The sequence below is a fragment of the Mixophyes fleayi genome, chromosome 3, assembly GCF_038048845.1.
Source record: "Mixophyes fleayi isolate aMixFle1 chromosome 3, aMixFle1.hap1, whole genome shotgun sequence".
NCBI lineage: Eukaryota > Metazoa > Chordata > Amphibia > Anura > Limnodynastidae > Mixophyes > Mixophyes fleayi.
Genome location: NC_134404.1, coordinates 7,203,216 through 7,217,206, shown reverse-complemented (window position 1 = coordinate 7,217,206; position 13,991 = coordinate 7,203,216). Strand labels below are relative to the sequence as shown.

The window sequence follows — 13,991 nt, the reverse complement described above, 5'->3', positions numbered from 1 at the left end:
TTTTTTATGAGCACAACTGCACTTGTAGTGCCACAAGTATGTACTTTAAATAGTGTCCCCATCTGGAAATATTAAGTGTTGCCACATCGGAAAAACATAATTATGGTCAATAATAGGACTGAACTATTCTCATATTGTTGTTTTATACTGATGCGATACTTTGATGGTTGAATCCAATAAAAGGGAGAAGTCCGTGTATGAGGTAGTACAGAAAAGAGGAGCTTTGCTATGGGAGAAATGTACAGCGTTGGTGGTATAGTGGTGAGCATAGCTGCCTTCCAAGCAGTTGACCCGGGTTCGATTCCCGGCCAACGCAACTCAATTTTTAATTAAATGTTTTTAATTAATTACAAGAAAGTATTGCAAGTATGATGAAACAAGTGAGGGAAAGCCAGATAATATATATTATTGCTGCTGCTTCTGAAACTGTACAAACAAGTGTGTATAAGACAATACTTGGATAGCTATGCTTAGGAACAACATTATTTTCCAGACCTTTAATATTCTAATATATTTTTCAAATGATTATGTAACAATAAAAAACATATGTGGGGATGACATTAACGGAAAAGTATCTTCAAAAATATAATCCATTTGTTCTGTAAAAGTACATTTAAATTATTTTTTTTTGCATAAACCATAGAATAATGTAAATATAAACATCATTACAATGAAATAAAGTCTGTGTGAACTAAGCACTCACAATATAAGTGTAACTTATTTGGGGACCCCAGTTTAAAGCAACTTTGTTAATCAAATTTGTTAATAATCCTGTCACAATTTAGCACTTTATATCTACAGATCAGACTTTTGAATATTACAGTCATCATAAAGATTATTTGAGAAATGTCGCCTAATGCACAGTTGGTAATCTGTGAAATCCCTGATTCCATGTATAAGTTATCTCCAAAACAACTTGTAGTCGTGGCCGAGTGGTTAAGGCGATGGACTAGAAATCCATTGGGGTCTCCCCGCGCAGGTTCAAATCCTGCCGACTACGGTTTCTCTTTTTATTTTTTATTTTTCTCGCAAGACCAATCATCTGTAACAGAGTGTATATTTAGCCACTAGGTGGCAGTGGTGTACAACAGATGATCCCTATGTTGACTCAGGAAGGCAGACAGAGAAGGACAAGACACACAAGCATACTTGCCCACTGTCCTAGAATGTACAGGACCAAAATGATGTGATGTGTGACGTCGACCCGCTCCCTGGACTCGCTCTTCACAAAAGTAGACAACTATGGTGTAGTGTAGTTTTATTCACAATATTCATACTGTTCCTATTACAGACCTATGAAATCTCCAGGAAAATCCATTCAGGGAAGGAATCCATAACTCCAACAGTTCTGTTTTTTTTCAGAAAAATCCTAAATTCTCACTATAAAAATGTGTTGCTTATCAGATAGGAGCGCGGCCAAATCATAATTGTAATCAAGTGCGGTTGTTCAAGTATTTTTCCCTCTAGACCAGTTATTCCCAAACTTTTGCTGGGAATTTCATGTTGGGAAGTACATGAAACCTCTGAATTTGTCCTACTTCCCTTATCATGACCATAGCACACTTTCTCATGGATTTTGGGATGACTCATCAATCAGACCCTTACTGCCTAAACTGGGACAACTGGTAAACTAACACCTGCACATCACTGCCAGGTAATCACTAAAGTACCACATAGAGCAAAGGTGGTGTGTGCCGGCAGATACTGATGGCCAGATGAGAGGTAGAGATAACCAACAAACTGAATATTGTTGAGGAACACGCCAGACATTGTGACATTTCAAATTGAATTTGTAAAATTGCATTTTTACAGAAAAGAGGAGCTTTGTGCAGAGAGATATGTGCAGCGTTGGTGGTATAGTGGTGAGCATAGCTGCCTTCCAAGCAGTTGACCCGGGTTTGATTCCCGGCCAACGCAACAATATTTTTAATTAATCTATACAAGAAACATTGGAGTCAGGTATCATGAAACAAGTGAAGTAAAGTCAGATCACATGTATTATTATTACTGCTGCTAGAACTGTACAAGTAAGTGTGATTAAGACAATATTTGGATAATCATACTCAGGAGAATCGTTATTTAACTGCCCTTTAAAAGTCTAATATATTTCTGAAATAATTATGTAACAATGAATACATACTTAGAGATGATATTAACCGAAAAGTGTCTTCAAAATATAATCCATATGTTCTGTAAATCTACATTTTAATGAATGAAATTTACATAAATATATCTTGCTTTTCTCTGCACCTTTTCCGTGTCTCTTAACCAGCGCCCACCCTCTTGGGCACAGGCTTCCAGCTTGTACTGAATGGTAACCAGGCATCTGACTTGCCTTTCTCATTGCTTTGTTACATTGCTTACCCGCCTTTAGGTCATCTGAAATAATAGACAACCCCCCAACATATGTAGAGATGACATTACCAGCATAGTATCCTAAAGATAAGTTATTTATTCTGTTAAACTACATTTTAATGAATTAAATTTACATAAAAATATGTAAATGTAAACATAAAACAAACATAATTACAAGGCCAAAAAATCTGTGTGTGCCGAGCAATCACATTTTAAGCAAAACTTATTTAGGGATTCTTGCAAGTCCCGGGAGGGAAAAGGTGTATGGGAGCACAAGACAGGGACAGGCACAAGTCTTGGTGGGCACTGTTATATGGGAGCACAAGTCAAGGGTGGGCACAGCTGTATGGGAGCACAAGTCAAGGGTAGGCACAGCTGTATGGGAGTACAAGTCAAGGGTGGGCACAGGTGTATGGGAGCACAAGTCCGGGGTGGGCACAGCTGTATGGGAGCACAAGTCCGGGGTGGGCACAGCTGTATGGGAGCACAAGTCCGGGGTGGGCACAGCTGTATGGGAGCACGAGTCCGGGGTGGGCACTGCTTTATAGGAGCACAAGTCCGGGGTGGGCACAGCTGTATGGGAGCACAAGTCCGGGGTGGGCACAGCTGTATGGGAGCACAAGTCTGGGGTGGGCACAGGTGAAAAGTCATAAATGACTAAAGCTAAGAGCTCTGCTATAATTACAAATAAATTTTAAATTTCCAATACCAGGAGTTGAACCTGGGCCACAATCAGGAATCCTAACCTCTAGAATCTATGTGACCTGACAGCAGGATACGTGTGATAAGAACTTAACACAGATATGTCACCTACCTGCAATGCAACCAGACACCATGGGGGAATTTATCAATGTGAGGGTTTGGCAGGGAGATCAAACCCACCGCACATCAAAGCATTTCCCCAGTGATATTAACATTCACACTGCTGGGGATGTGTCCCCACAGGGGGGTCCTGGTCTTACCTAGGGATACAACTTGTGCCATTACTAAGCAGCATTGCCATTATCATGGTACATCTGGCCGATACCAAGTTAAAAAAAATGTGTCTCCTGAATAAATCAAACTGTTTTCTGTGTCCCCTTGATTAAAAAAAAACAAACAAATCATATACATGCCCCCTTTATAAATAAAATTACTAATATACTAAAAAACTGCAATAATACAAAGTCATATAAACTATCCGGGAAAAAGATAACACAGTCAATGATGACAAAAGTCTCAGCGGATAGTAAGCTCCAGAGGAGAACAACTCAGTCCAGCAAGATATGCAATACACCAGCACAGTCAATGAGAAGTATGCATACCGTGGTTCAGGAGCAGGCTGTCAGACAGGAGTGCAGAGATACCTGAACGGCTGGAGGCCGGCAGGATGCGAAGTCCCTGGAGGGTGAAGCGGTAATCAAGTAGGTGCAGCGCACAGGTAGGTAGACCAGCAGGGGAACAAATACTCAGTAAGCAGTAGTATGTAGAACTGGACTCCTGGAGGACCCTGAAGAGTAGCGATGGTCTAGACGAGATGAAAGCAGTGAGACGCAGATCCGATGCAGACTGGCGAGTAGACACCAGCAGGAACACTGAGAAGCACGGAGAGCAGAACTGAGGAGTAGCAGCCAGCAGGACTCTGCAGGAACACAGAGGTAGCGGATAGCAACCAGCAGGTGCAGCCACGATGAAACACGGGAGAGTAGAGCTGAGCTGGAACTGTTGAGCACGGAGAGCAGCGGATAGGAATCAGTTGTAGCAGTCTCGAGGAAACACAGGAGAGTTGAGATGAGCTGAAGACTGTAGCGCATGGAGGCAGCGGATAGGAATCAGCCAAACAGTCACGATGAAACACAGGAGAGTTGAAGTGGTCTGAGGACTGTAGTGCACGGAGGCAGCGGATAGGAATCAGCTAACAGTCACGATGAAACACAGGTGAGTTGAAGTGGTCAGAGGACTGTAGTGCACGGAGGCAGCGGATAGGAATCAGCTAACAGTCACGATGAAACACAGGAGCATTGAAGTGGTCTGGAAACCACAGGAGTAGAAGTGGTCTGGAAACCACAGGAATCAGCAGCTCTGAATACACGAGGAAACACAGGAACACCTTCAGAGGCTCATGGGGAATGAGACTCCAAGATCAGGCAACGAGGTATGGACAGCAGGTGCTTTAAATAGGGAGTGTTGCCTGATCAGCCAATTAAGTTAAAGGAACAGGTACTGAAGGTTTTGAAAGGGCTGCGCATGCGCAGACCCTCAGGATGGTGGACGACCACGGTTCCTAAACACACGGAAAGAAGCACTCACAGTCTGGTGAGTGACAAATATGTTCCATACCAAAGATGATACTAAAACTTAGTATCAATCTCTCAATGGACTAAAAGACTTATATAGCCCCTGAAGACAGAATTTGGCATAAGCTGACCTCATCCTGTTTCAGGCAAATATGTAAGGTAAAAGTTCTCTAAAACTGGTGTTATATGTCTCTCCATAATACTCCATGCTTCCCCAAACAGCCAGACTCAGGATCAAGACCCCACAGAAACCAGGGAGTCATATGCTCTAGCAAGGCATCAGTATGCATGGCATTAAAAGCATAGGAAGTTAGAAGGGATCATGATCATAGACCCAGGGGTTACTGTAGCGGAAGGCTGTGACATTCACATCAAGTCTGTCTTCCAGTCCTGTCGCCTCCATCTTCAAAACATTGCTAGAATATGTTCCATACCGAAGATGATACTAAAACTTAGTATCATTCTCTCATCTTCTTCCGCCATGGCTATTGTAACCTCCTCCTATCTGCCATTCTCCTCACCCATCTATCCCCACTGTCACACTCTGCTCCCCAGGTATCTCACCCGAGCCTCAAAGTACTGATTTTCATATTAACCTTCTTGGTGTAGGCTGTCAGCCACGCTTGACATCTCTGATTATCCACACCTGTGGTTAGTCATTCTATTATTGGCCAGTCCTCCTTTATAAGGCTCCTCCTTTTACTTGTCCTTTGCTGGTTCTTCCAGTCAACACCTGGCCTGGTTCAGCTGCCTGTTCTGTTATAGCTACTCTGCTTATACTGCTGACTGCTGCTACTTCTTATACATCTATGTGGTAAAGCCGTGGGTCATCATTGCTGCATGTTCGGAGTTCGCCGATTTCTGCTCATCTGGTCCCCTCACCTGTGGTAATCGCTGTGACCAATGCCCGCTAAGCTACTCTGCATACACCGCTGACTGCTGTTACTCCTTCCACATCTTTGTGGTAAAGTCATGGGTCATTGTTTCTTTGTTCACCTGCTCTATGTCATCTGTGCTGGTGCTGCGGTCTACGTTTGCTGCCTCTCTTATATGTATCGCTGCTTACTGCTGAATTGCTCTACACTCTTGTGGTAAGCTATGATTCATCTTGCGGTGTTTCTGATTCCACTGACTTCTGCTATCAACACCTGCTAGCTAATCTGCTTGGATCACTTACCTTTGTTGACTCGTTCCATATCTCACTGATGCCTGGGTCCTTTCTTCGTTGCTACATATTTGGATACAGTTGAACTTTCATTCTAATGACTGTTAGAAATATTCGTTGTTGCCGATGCTGCTACTGTGTCTATTCTCCTATAGTATCAAGCTGTGCTCCTCCATCTGTAGTAATCTCAGCACTTCAGTGTACTTTGTATTTATATCTCATTCCCTAGGAGGTATTGCTGTTGTCTACAGTTATTATATATCCTGCTCATATTTGTGGAACTTCGTGATTGGTGCCATTCTACTAATATTGCCGTGGTTCTTCATTGTAGTGTATCCTGTTCCTCATTTGAACTTGTACTTACGTTTCAATTCTAGTGGAGACAGTTTTTATTAAATTGATACTTAAATCGTATCCTCTTCTATGCTGTTTGGTTCTGTTCTCCCAACTGTTATACTGGGAACTTCCCTGAAGGACCGCGACCTGCAGGGTGGGAGCTGCTAAGCCCAAATTCCCTTGCGGGATTCCCTGGTGAAGACCTTCCACCCTGTTAGACTCCGCGCGCCTCCAGGGGGGTCTAGTTATCCCAGTTCAAAAAGCAGGATCACACTCCTGCATGTGCTAACCGGACACCCACTTCAAAGCACCCTAAATGCCACAGCAAGATTGATCTACTTCCTTTGCTACTTAACATCTGCTGCCCCATTTTGCAAATTCCCACACAGTCTTACTGTGTCCTCCAGAATCTAATTCAAATTACTCAACATTACCTTCAAAGCCCTCAATAAAACAGCCCTACATATAAATCAAATCTCATCTCAAGATACACTTCCTCTCACTCTCTTAGATCTACCACTGACCTGTGCCTTGTCCCTGATAACCACCTCTCATTCTATTCTATTCCCTACAACACATAATCTTATTCAACCCCAGGCTTCAAATCTTTATATGCTCTGTGAACACTCACCTCTTTATTAGAGCTTACCCTACTGCCTCCTACGGCTACCCACACTAGTACACCCTCAATGAGGCAAGCATGAACCTTATTTATCACCTGTAATATAATGACTGAACATTATATTATTATTATTATCGTTTATTTGTTAGGCGCCACAAGGTATCCGCAGCGCCGTACATGGTACAAACAGTAGACTATACAGGGTAAAACAATACAGAACAATAAACACAAAGTACCAGAACTTCAGAAACTCCAGGCAGGCAAATACTGTAAAGACGGAGCGGAAGAACAGGTCTGGAGACAGGAGGGGAGAGGGGCCCTGCTCATACGAGCTTACATCCTAAGGGAGGGTAGACAAAATCAGGCACAAAAGGGAGCCAGTGAAGCAAAGGGGAGAGAAAAAAGAGCCAGTGAGAAACAGAAGATGTGAGAGGTTAAGTGGATGGTTGGTAGGCCTTAAGGAACAGGTGAGTTTTAAGTGCCCGCTTGAAGGAGCACAGATAGGGTGAGAGACGGATGGAGCGAGGGAGGTCGTTCCAGTGAAGGGGGGCAGCTCGGGAGAAGTCTTGTATTCTAGAGTGGGAAGAAGTAATCAGAGTGGAGGAGAGGCGGCGATCATTGCCTGAGTGCAGGGAGCGGGCGGGAGTGTGGATGGAGAGGAGGTTAGAGATATAAGGGGCAGTAGACTGGGAGAGAGCCTTGTAGGTGGTGGTGAGGAGTTTGAAAAGGATTCTGTAGGGGAAGGGGAACCAGTGTAAGGCAAGACAGAGAGGGGAGGCAGAGGAGGAGCGGCGTGTGAGGAAGATGAGTCTCGCAGCCGCATTAAGTATAGAGAGGAGGGGGGTGAGGTGGGAGCAGTGGAGGCAAGTAAGGAGGAGATTGCAGTAGTCGAGGCAGGAGATGATGAGAGCATGGATGACAGTTTTGGTGGCATCTTGAGAGAGGAAAGGTCGGATGCGGGCAATGTTACGGAGTTGGAAGCGACAGGCATGGGCAAGGGATTGAATGTGGGGGGCAAAAGAGAGAGAGGAGTCAAGAGTGACTCCTAGGCAGCAGAGTTGGGTGACAGAGGAGATTGTGGAGTTGTTAACAGTTAATTATAAAGGAATCCCTTTTGTAGACTTTATTTCTTCACTGAGACAGATGACAGCAAAATATATATTAATAGTAATAATAGGCTTACATAATAGTAATAACATTGCAAATGAAGAATTATTGGTAATATTAGAATAAGATAAGAAAAGAGTTCAGGAGTTGCCCTCAAAGGCTTGTATTATATTTTGTTGCATTCTACTTTTATTGGTAATACTCTATTAGTACTAATATTACCTTGGAAATTCATTATCAAAATTAAGTAAAATCAAAACCATGGGCAGTAATAGGAGTGAACGATTCCCATATTGTTATATTATACTCATGCGATAGTTTGAAGGTTGGATCCAGTGAAAAGGAGAAGTCTGTGTATGAGGTAGTACAGAAAAGAGGAGCTTTGTTCAGTTAAAAATGTACAGCGTTGGTGGTATAGTGGTGAGCATAGCTGCCTTCCAAGCAGTTGACCCGGGTTTGATTCCCGGCCAACGCAAAAATGTTTTTAATTAATCTATACAAGAAACATTGGAGTCAGGTATCATGAAACAAGTGAAGTAAAGTCAGATTATATATATTATTACTGCTGCTAGAACTGTACAAGTAAGTGTGTTTAAGACAATATTTGGATCATCATGCTTAGGAGCATCGTTATTTAACAGCCATTTAAAAGTCTAATATATTTCTAAAATAATTATGTAACAATGAATATATACTTAGAGATTATATTAACGGAAAAGTGTCTTCAAAATATAATCCGTATGTCCTGTAAATCTACATTTTAATGAATGAGATTTACATAAATATTTCTTGCTTTTCTCTGCACCTTTTCCGTCTCTCTTAACCAGCGCCCACCCTCTTGGGCACAGGCTTCCAGCTTGTACTGAATGTCAACCAGACATCTGACTTGCCTTTCTCATTACTTTGTTACATTGTTTACTCACCTTTAGGTCAACTGAAATAATAGAGAATCCCTCAAAATATGTGGAGATGACATTAACAGCATAGTATAATAAAGATAATTAATTTCTTCTGTTCAACTACATTTTAATGAATTAAATTTACATAAACATTAAAAAGATGTAAATGTAAACATAAAACAAACATAATTACAAAGCCAAAAAGTCTGTGTGTGCCGAGCAATCACATTTTAAGCAAAACTTATTTAGGGATTCTTGCAAGTCCCGGGAGGGAAAAGGTGTATGGGAGCACAAGTCAGGGTAGGCACAGCTGTATGGGAGCACAAGTCAAGGGTAGGCACAGCTGTATGGGAGCATATGTCAAGGGTGGGCACAGCTGTATGGGAGCACAAGTCAAGGGTGTGCACAACTGTATGGGAGCACAAGTCAAGGGTGGGCACAGCTGTATGGGAGCACAAGTCAAGGGTGGGCACAGCTGTATGGGAGCACAAGTCTGGGGTGGGCACAGCTATATGGTAGCACAAGTCAAGGGTGGGCACAGCTATATGGGAGCACAAGTCAAGGGTGGGCACAGCTATATGGGAGCACAAGTCAGGGACAGGCACATGTGTATGGGAGCACAAGTCCGGGGTGGGCACAGCTGTATGGAAGTACAAGTCAAGGGTGGGCACAACTGTATGGGAGCACAAGTCAGGGACAGGCACAGCTGTATGGGAGAACAAGTCAAGGGTGGGCACAGGTGTATGGGAGCACAAGTCTGGGGTGGGCACAGCTGTATGGGAGCAGAAGTCCGGGGTGGCCACAAGTGTATGGGAGCACAAGTCAAGGGTGGGCACAGCTGTATGGGAGCACAAGTCCGGGGTGGGCACAGCTGTATGGGAGCACAAGTCAGGGGTGGGCACTGCTATATAGGAGCACAAGTCCGGGGTGGGCACAGCTGTATGGGAGCACAAGTCCAGGGTGGGCACTGCTATATAGGAGCACAAGTCCGGGGTGGGCACAGCTATATGGGAGCACAAGTCCGGGGTGGACACAGCTGTATGGGAGCACAAGTCCGGGGTGGGCACAGCTGTATGGGAGCACAAGTCTGGGGTGGGCACAGGTGAAAAGTCATAAATGACTAAAGCTAAGAGCTCTGCTACAAGTAGAAATAAATTTTAAATTTCCAATACCGGGAGTTGAACCTGGGCCACAATCAGGAATCCTAACCTCTAGAATCTATGTGACCTGACAGCAGGATACGTGTGATAAGAACTGAACACAGATATGTCACCTACCTGCAATGCAACCAGACTCCATGGGGGGAATTTATCAATGTGAGGGTTTGGCAGGGAGATCAAACCCACCGCACATCAAAGCATTTCCCCAGTGATATTACATTCACACTGCTGGGGATGTGTCCCCACAGGGGGGTCCTGATCTTACCTAGGGATACAACTTGTGCCATTACTAAGCAGCATTGCCATTATCATGGTACATCTGGCCGATACCAAGTTAAAAAAAATGTGTCTCCTGAATAAATCAAACTGTTTTCTGTGTCCCCTTGAATAAAAAAAAAAAAAATCATATACATGCCCCCTTTATAAATAAAAATACTAATAGAACCACCTTTATTAATTAAAATAGTAACAGTACACCCAGCAGTTTTTCTGCTAAATTTCAGTGATTTGCTATTGATAAAATGACCCAAATCCTCACTTGACAAAACCCACCCCCTCCATAGTAATAGCTGATCACAGATCTCTCACCTACCTGCTGTGCAGACAGACACCAGGGGTCTGAGTCATTGAGGACATTAAGCAAAAACACAAAAAAAAAACATGCAAAATTTTTCTTAGACAAACCATGTTACAATACAAGGTGTGCAAATTAGTTTATTGTTTTGCAGATAAGTAAAAATCTGGCTGTGTTTTCATGTAGCACACAATTACATGATAGCTTTAGTTTTACACTAAAATTTAAAGTTGATCTGGGCCATGTCCTACCTCAACTATAAATCTGTCCCCACATTTTAAATTTACCTCCCCCTCCAATGCATCATGGTTTTGCCCAGGTGCATACTTTTTTATGTTTTGCTTTCCTTAATCACTCAGGCCCCCTGTGTATGTCCTATATAACCTGGTAACCCTTTACCTGCCTGCTGATCACAGGGAATCTCCTCTCTCTCAGTGAGCTGAGCTATGGAAAGTATCACCAGGATCAGGACTTGTGTCTCTATCAGCTGTCTCTGCCCTGTTCTTACATGTAGTGTGGTAACCCGTAATCATTATAAGAGAGGCTCAGCAGCATGCAGTATGATTAACTTGTAGCAGAAAAATGACTAGTTCTCTCCATTAAAAAGTTGAAATCAGGATGAGTAACATATATTTTGTATTTTGAGGTAATTTACTATTTTAAAAAATGAGAATTTTAGGAATTATACAAAACAAAAAAAAAAAACTCCTTCGAGCCGGAATTGAACCAGCGACCTAAGGATTTCTGCATCAACTTCCACTACAGTCCTCCGCTCTACCAGCTGAGCTATCGAAGGTGCATACTCACAGTGATGCTGTGACATCATAGGTAAAAAAAAGGCACATACTGTAAACTCAAATAATAAAAACACTGAAGGGGACAGAGAGAGACGCTGAAGGGGAACAGAGAGAGACACTGAAGGGGGAAAGAGAGAGACACTGAAGGGGGGACAGAGAGAGATGCTGAAGGGGACAGAGAGAGATGCTGAAGGGGGACAGAGAGAGAGAGAGACACTGAAGGGGGACAGAGAGAGACACTGAAGGGGGACAGAGAGAGACACTGAAGGGGGACAGAGAGAGATGCTGAATGGGGACAGAGAGAGACGCTGAAGGGGGACAGAGAGAGAGAGACACTGAAGGGGGACAGAGAGAGACACTGAAGGGGGACAGAGAGTTGGTGAAGAAGGGGACACAGAGTGTGAGATGGCGAAGAGGGGGACAGAGTAATATGGTGAAGGGGTGCAGTGATATGATGAAGGGACACAATGTGACGGTGAAGGGGCCTAAATACATCTTACGTCATTTTGACCCAACTACATCAAAAACGGGACAACCCGGTAATTATTTTGGCTTAGGGGTGCCTTGGAAAAATTATGATGACCTTAAGGGTGCCTCGAACTGAAAGAGTTTGGGAACCACTGGTATAGGCCCTTATCTTACCAGATAACATGACTGTGGTCTATTTATCCAAATCTTTCCTCATTACACCATATATTTAGCCACACATTGAAGTTTCTGAGGCAATGAGTTCAGTTCTGTCCTCACTTCTGTGTACTGGTAAAACTGCAGAGAAATTCACAGTATTGTCAGTTGCTTAAGAGCAGCCCCTAACTTTCAAAATTCATCTGTTCCGATCATAACTTCAGCATTTGTCCCTAGGCCATAGTTACCTACTCTCCTGGAATGTCCAGGAGACTACCAAACTTTTCTGAAACCTCCCGCATTGTGCCCACTTTGTTGGTGTAGTGAGTGGGGGCGGAGCTAAATGCATCATCCTGGGCCCGCCTCCCTTTTGTGATAGGCTGATATTGATAAAGTTTGACAGGGGTGTGGCTTAAAAAAGTGATCCACGGAGCCCCCTCCCGGAGATGACTTCACACCTAATTTTTAATAGTAGGAAAGCACAGCAGAGATACAGACACAGTCACACTCTTCCCCTCAGATTACACTCACTATATAGACCACATGTGACCTGAGAGCTGGATACATGTAGTAAGAGCTGAACACACGTATGTTACATACCTGCAGCGCAGCCAGACACCATGGGGGGAATTTATTAATGTACAGATTTGGCACCAAGTTCAAACCAACCGCACATTGAAGCATTTCACCAGCGATTATCACCTCCACACTACTGGCGATGTGTGGCCTCGCCCATTCTATGGGGGTCTGAACAGACCCAAAGATGCTTGTGCCAATGATAAGCATTGTCCCCATCCTGATACACCTGGTCGGTGGGGAACAATGTAAAAAAAATCCTGAATATAAAATACTGTTTTCGGTGCTCCTTAAGTAATAGGAAAATCATACTTGACTCCTTTATAAATAAAACTACTAATAGTGCGACCTTTATAATTTAACATAGTAACATTTCGCTCTGGTTTTTTTTTCCTATATTCAAGCAATTTGGCATTGATATAATCACCCAAAATAAGCCAAAAATCACCTCTAGACAACCCCCCCATATAGTAACCACAGACACCTCACCTACCTGCTGTGCAGCCAGACAGCATGTGTATGTCCTCTATAACCTGCTGATCACAGGGAATCTCCTCTCTCTCAGTGAGCTGAGCTATGGAAAGTGTCACCAGGATCAGGACTTGTGTCTCTATCATCTGTCTGTGCCCTGTTCTTACATGTAGTGTGGTAAACCGTAATCACCCTAATAGAGGCTCAGCAGCAACAACATGTAACATGTAGCACAATAATTTGTATTTCTCTCCTTTAAAAAAGTGGAAATCAGGACAAGTAATGTATATTTTGCATTTTTGAGGAAATTTTCTGTTTTAAAAACTGAGCATTTTAAGAATTCTACAAAATTAAAAAAATAACTCCTTCGAGCCGGAATTGAACCAGCGACCTAAGGATTTCTGCATCAACTTCCACTACAGTCCTCCGCTCTACCAGCTGAGCTATCGAAGGGTTGATTTTTCAGTGTTATTTTCATTGATGTGAAATGATAGGTCAAAATATAAAAATATTTAAGTGAAAAAAATAAACATATGTAAACAAATACATCAAAGTAAACTGAAGTTGAAAACCCCAGTTTAAAGGAACTTTGTTAATTAAATTCGTAAGGTAATAATCTTGTCACAATTTCGTGCTTTATATTTACAGATCAGACTTTTGAATCTTACAGTCATCAGAAAGATTATTTTAGAAATGTCGCCTAATGTACAGAGATGGTGATCTGTGATATCCCTGAGTCCATGGATAATACCACGTATAAGTCAGATATCAGAGAGGTTGTAGTCGTGGCCGAGTGGTTAAGGCGATGGACTAGAAATCCATTGGGGTCTCCCCGCGCAGGTTCAAATCCTGCCGACTACGGTTTCATTTTCTTTTCTTTTGTATGACCAATCATCTGTAACAGAGTGTATATTTAGCCACTAGGTGGCAGTGGTGTACAACAGATGATCCCTATGTTGACTCAGGAAGGCAGACAGAGAAGGACAAGACACACAAGCATACTTGCCCACTCTCCTAGAATGTACAGGG

General features: G+C 42.9%; 7 non-coding genes across 7 annotated transcripts; 5 read left to right on the top strand and 2 right to left on the bottom strand.

Moving 5' to 3' along the window:
* The first annotated feature begins 244 nt into the window (after window positions 1-244).
* Window positions 245-316, top strand: TRNAG-UCC (transfer RNA glycine (anticodon UCC)). The gene has a single exon. It is a non-coding gene; the product is annotated as a tRNA-Gly (tRNA).
* A 602-nt stretch (window positions 317-918) lies between these two features.
* TRNAS-AGA (transfer RNA serine (anticodon AGA)) lies at window positions 919-1,000 on the top strand. The gene has a single exon. It is a non-coding gene; the product is annotated as a tRNA-Ser (tRNA).
* An 845-nt stretch (window positions 1,001-1,845) lies between these two features.
* Window positions 1,846-1,917, top strand: TRNAG-UCC (transfer RNA glycine (anticodon UCC)). The gene has a single exon. It is a non-coding gene; the product is annotated as a tRNA-Gly (tRNA).
* Window positions 1,918-8,264: 6,347 nt separating this feature from the next.
* Window positions 8,265-8,336, top strand: TRNAG-UCC (transfer RNA glycine (anticodon UCC)). Its single transcript has one exon. It is a non-coding gene; the product is annotated as a tRNA-Gly (tRNA).
* Window positions 8,337-11,200: 2,864 nt separating this feature from the next.
* Window positions 11,201-11,290, bottom strand: TRNAY-GUA (transfer RNA tyrosine (anticodon GUA)). The gene is given in 2 exon segments: window positions 11,201-11,236; window positions 11,254-11,290. It is a non-coding gene; the product is annotated as a tRNA-Tyr (tRNA).
* A 2,035-nt stretch (window positions 11,291-13,325) lies between these two features.
* On the bottom strand, window positions 13,326-13,415 carry TRNAY-GUA (transfer RNA tyrosine (anticodon GUA)). The gene is given in 2 exon segments: window positions 13,326-13,361; window positions 13,379-13,415. It is a non-coding gene; the product is annotated as a tRNA-Tyr (tRNA).
* Window positions 13,416-13,741: 326 nt separating this feature from the next.
* TRNAS-AGA (transfer RNA serine (anticodon AGA)) lies at window positions 13,742-13,823 on the top strand. Its single transcript has one exon. It is a non-coding gene; the product is annotated as a tRNA-Ser (tRNA).
* The last annotated feature ends 168 nt before the right edge of the window (window positions 13,824-13,991 follow it).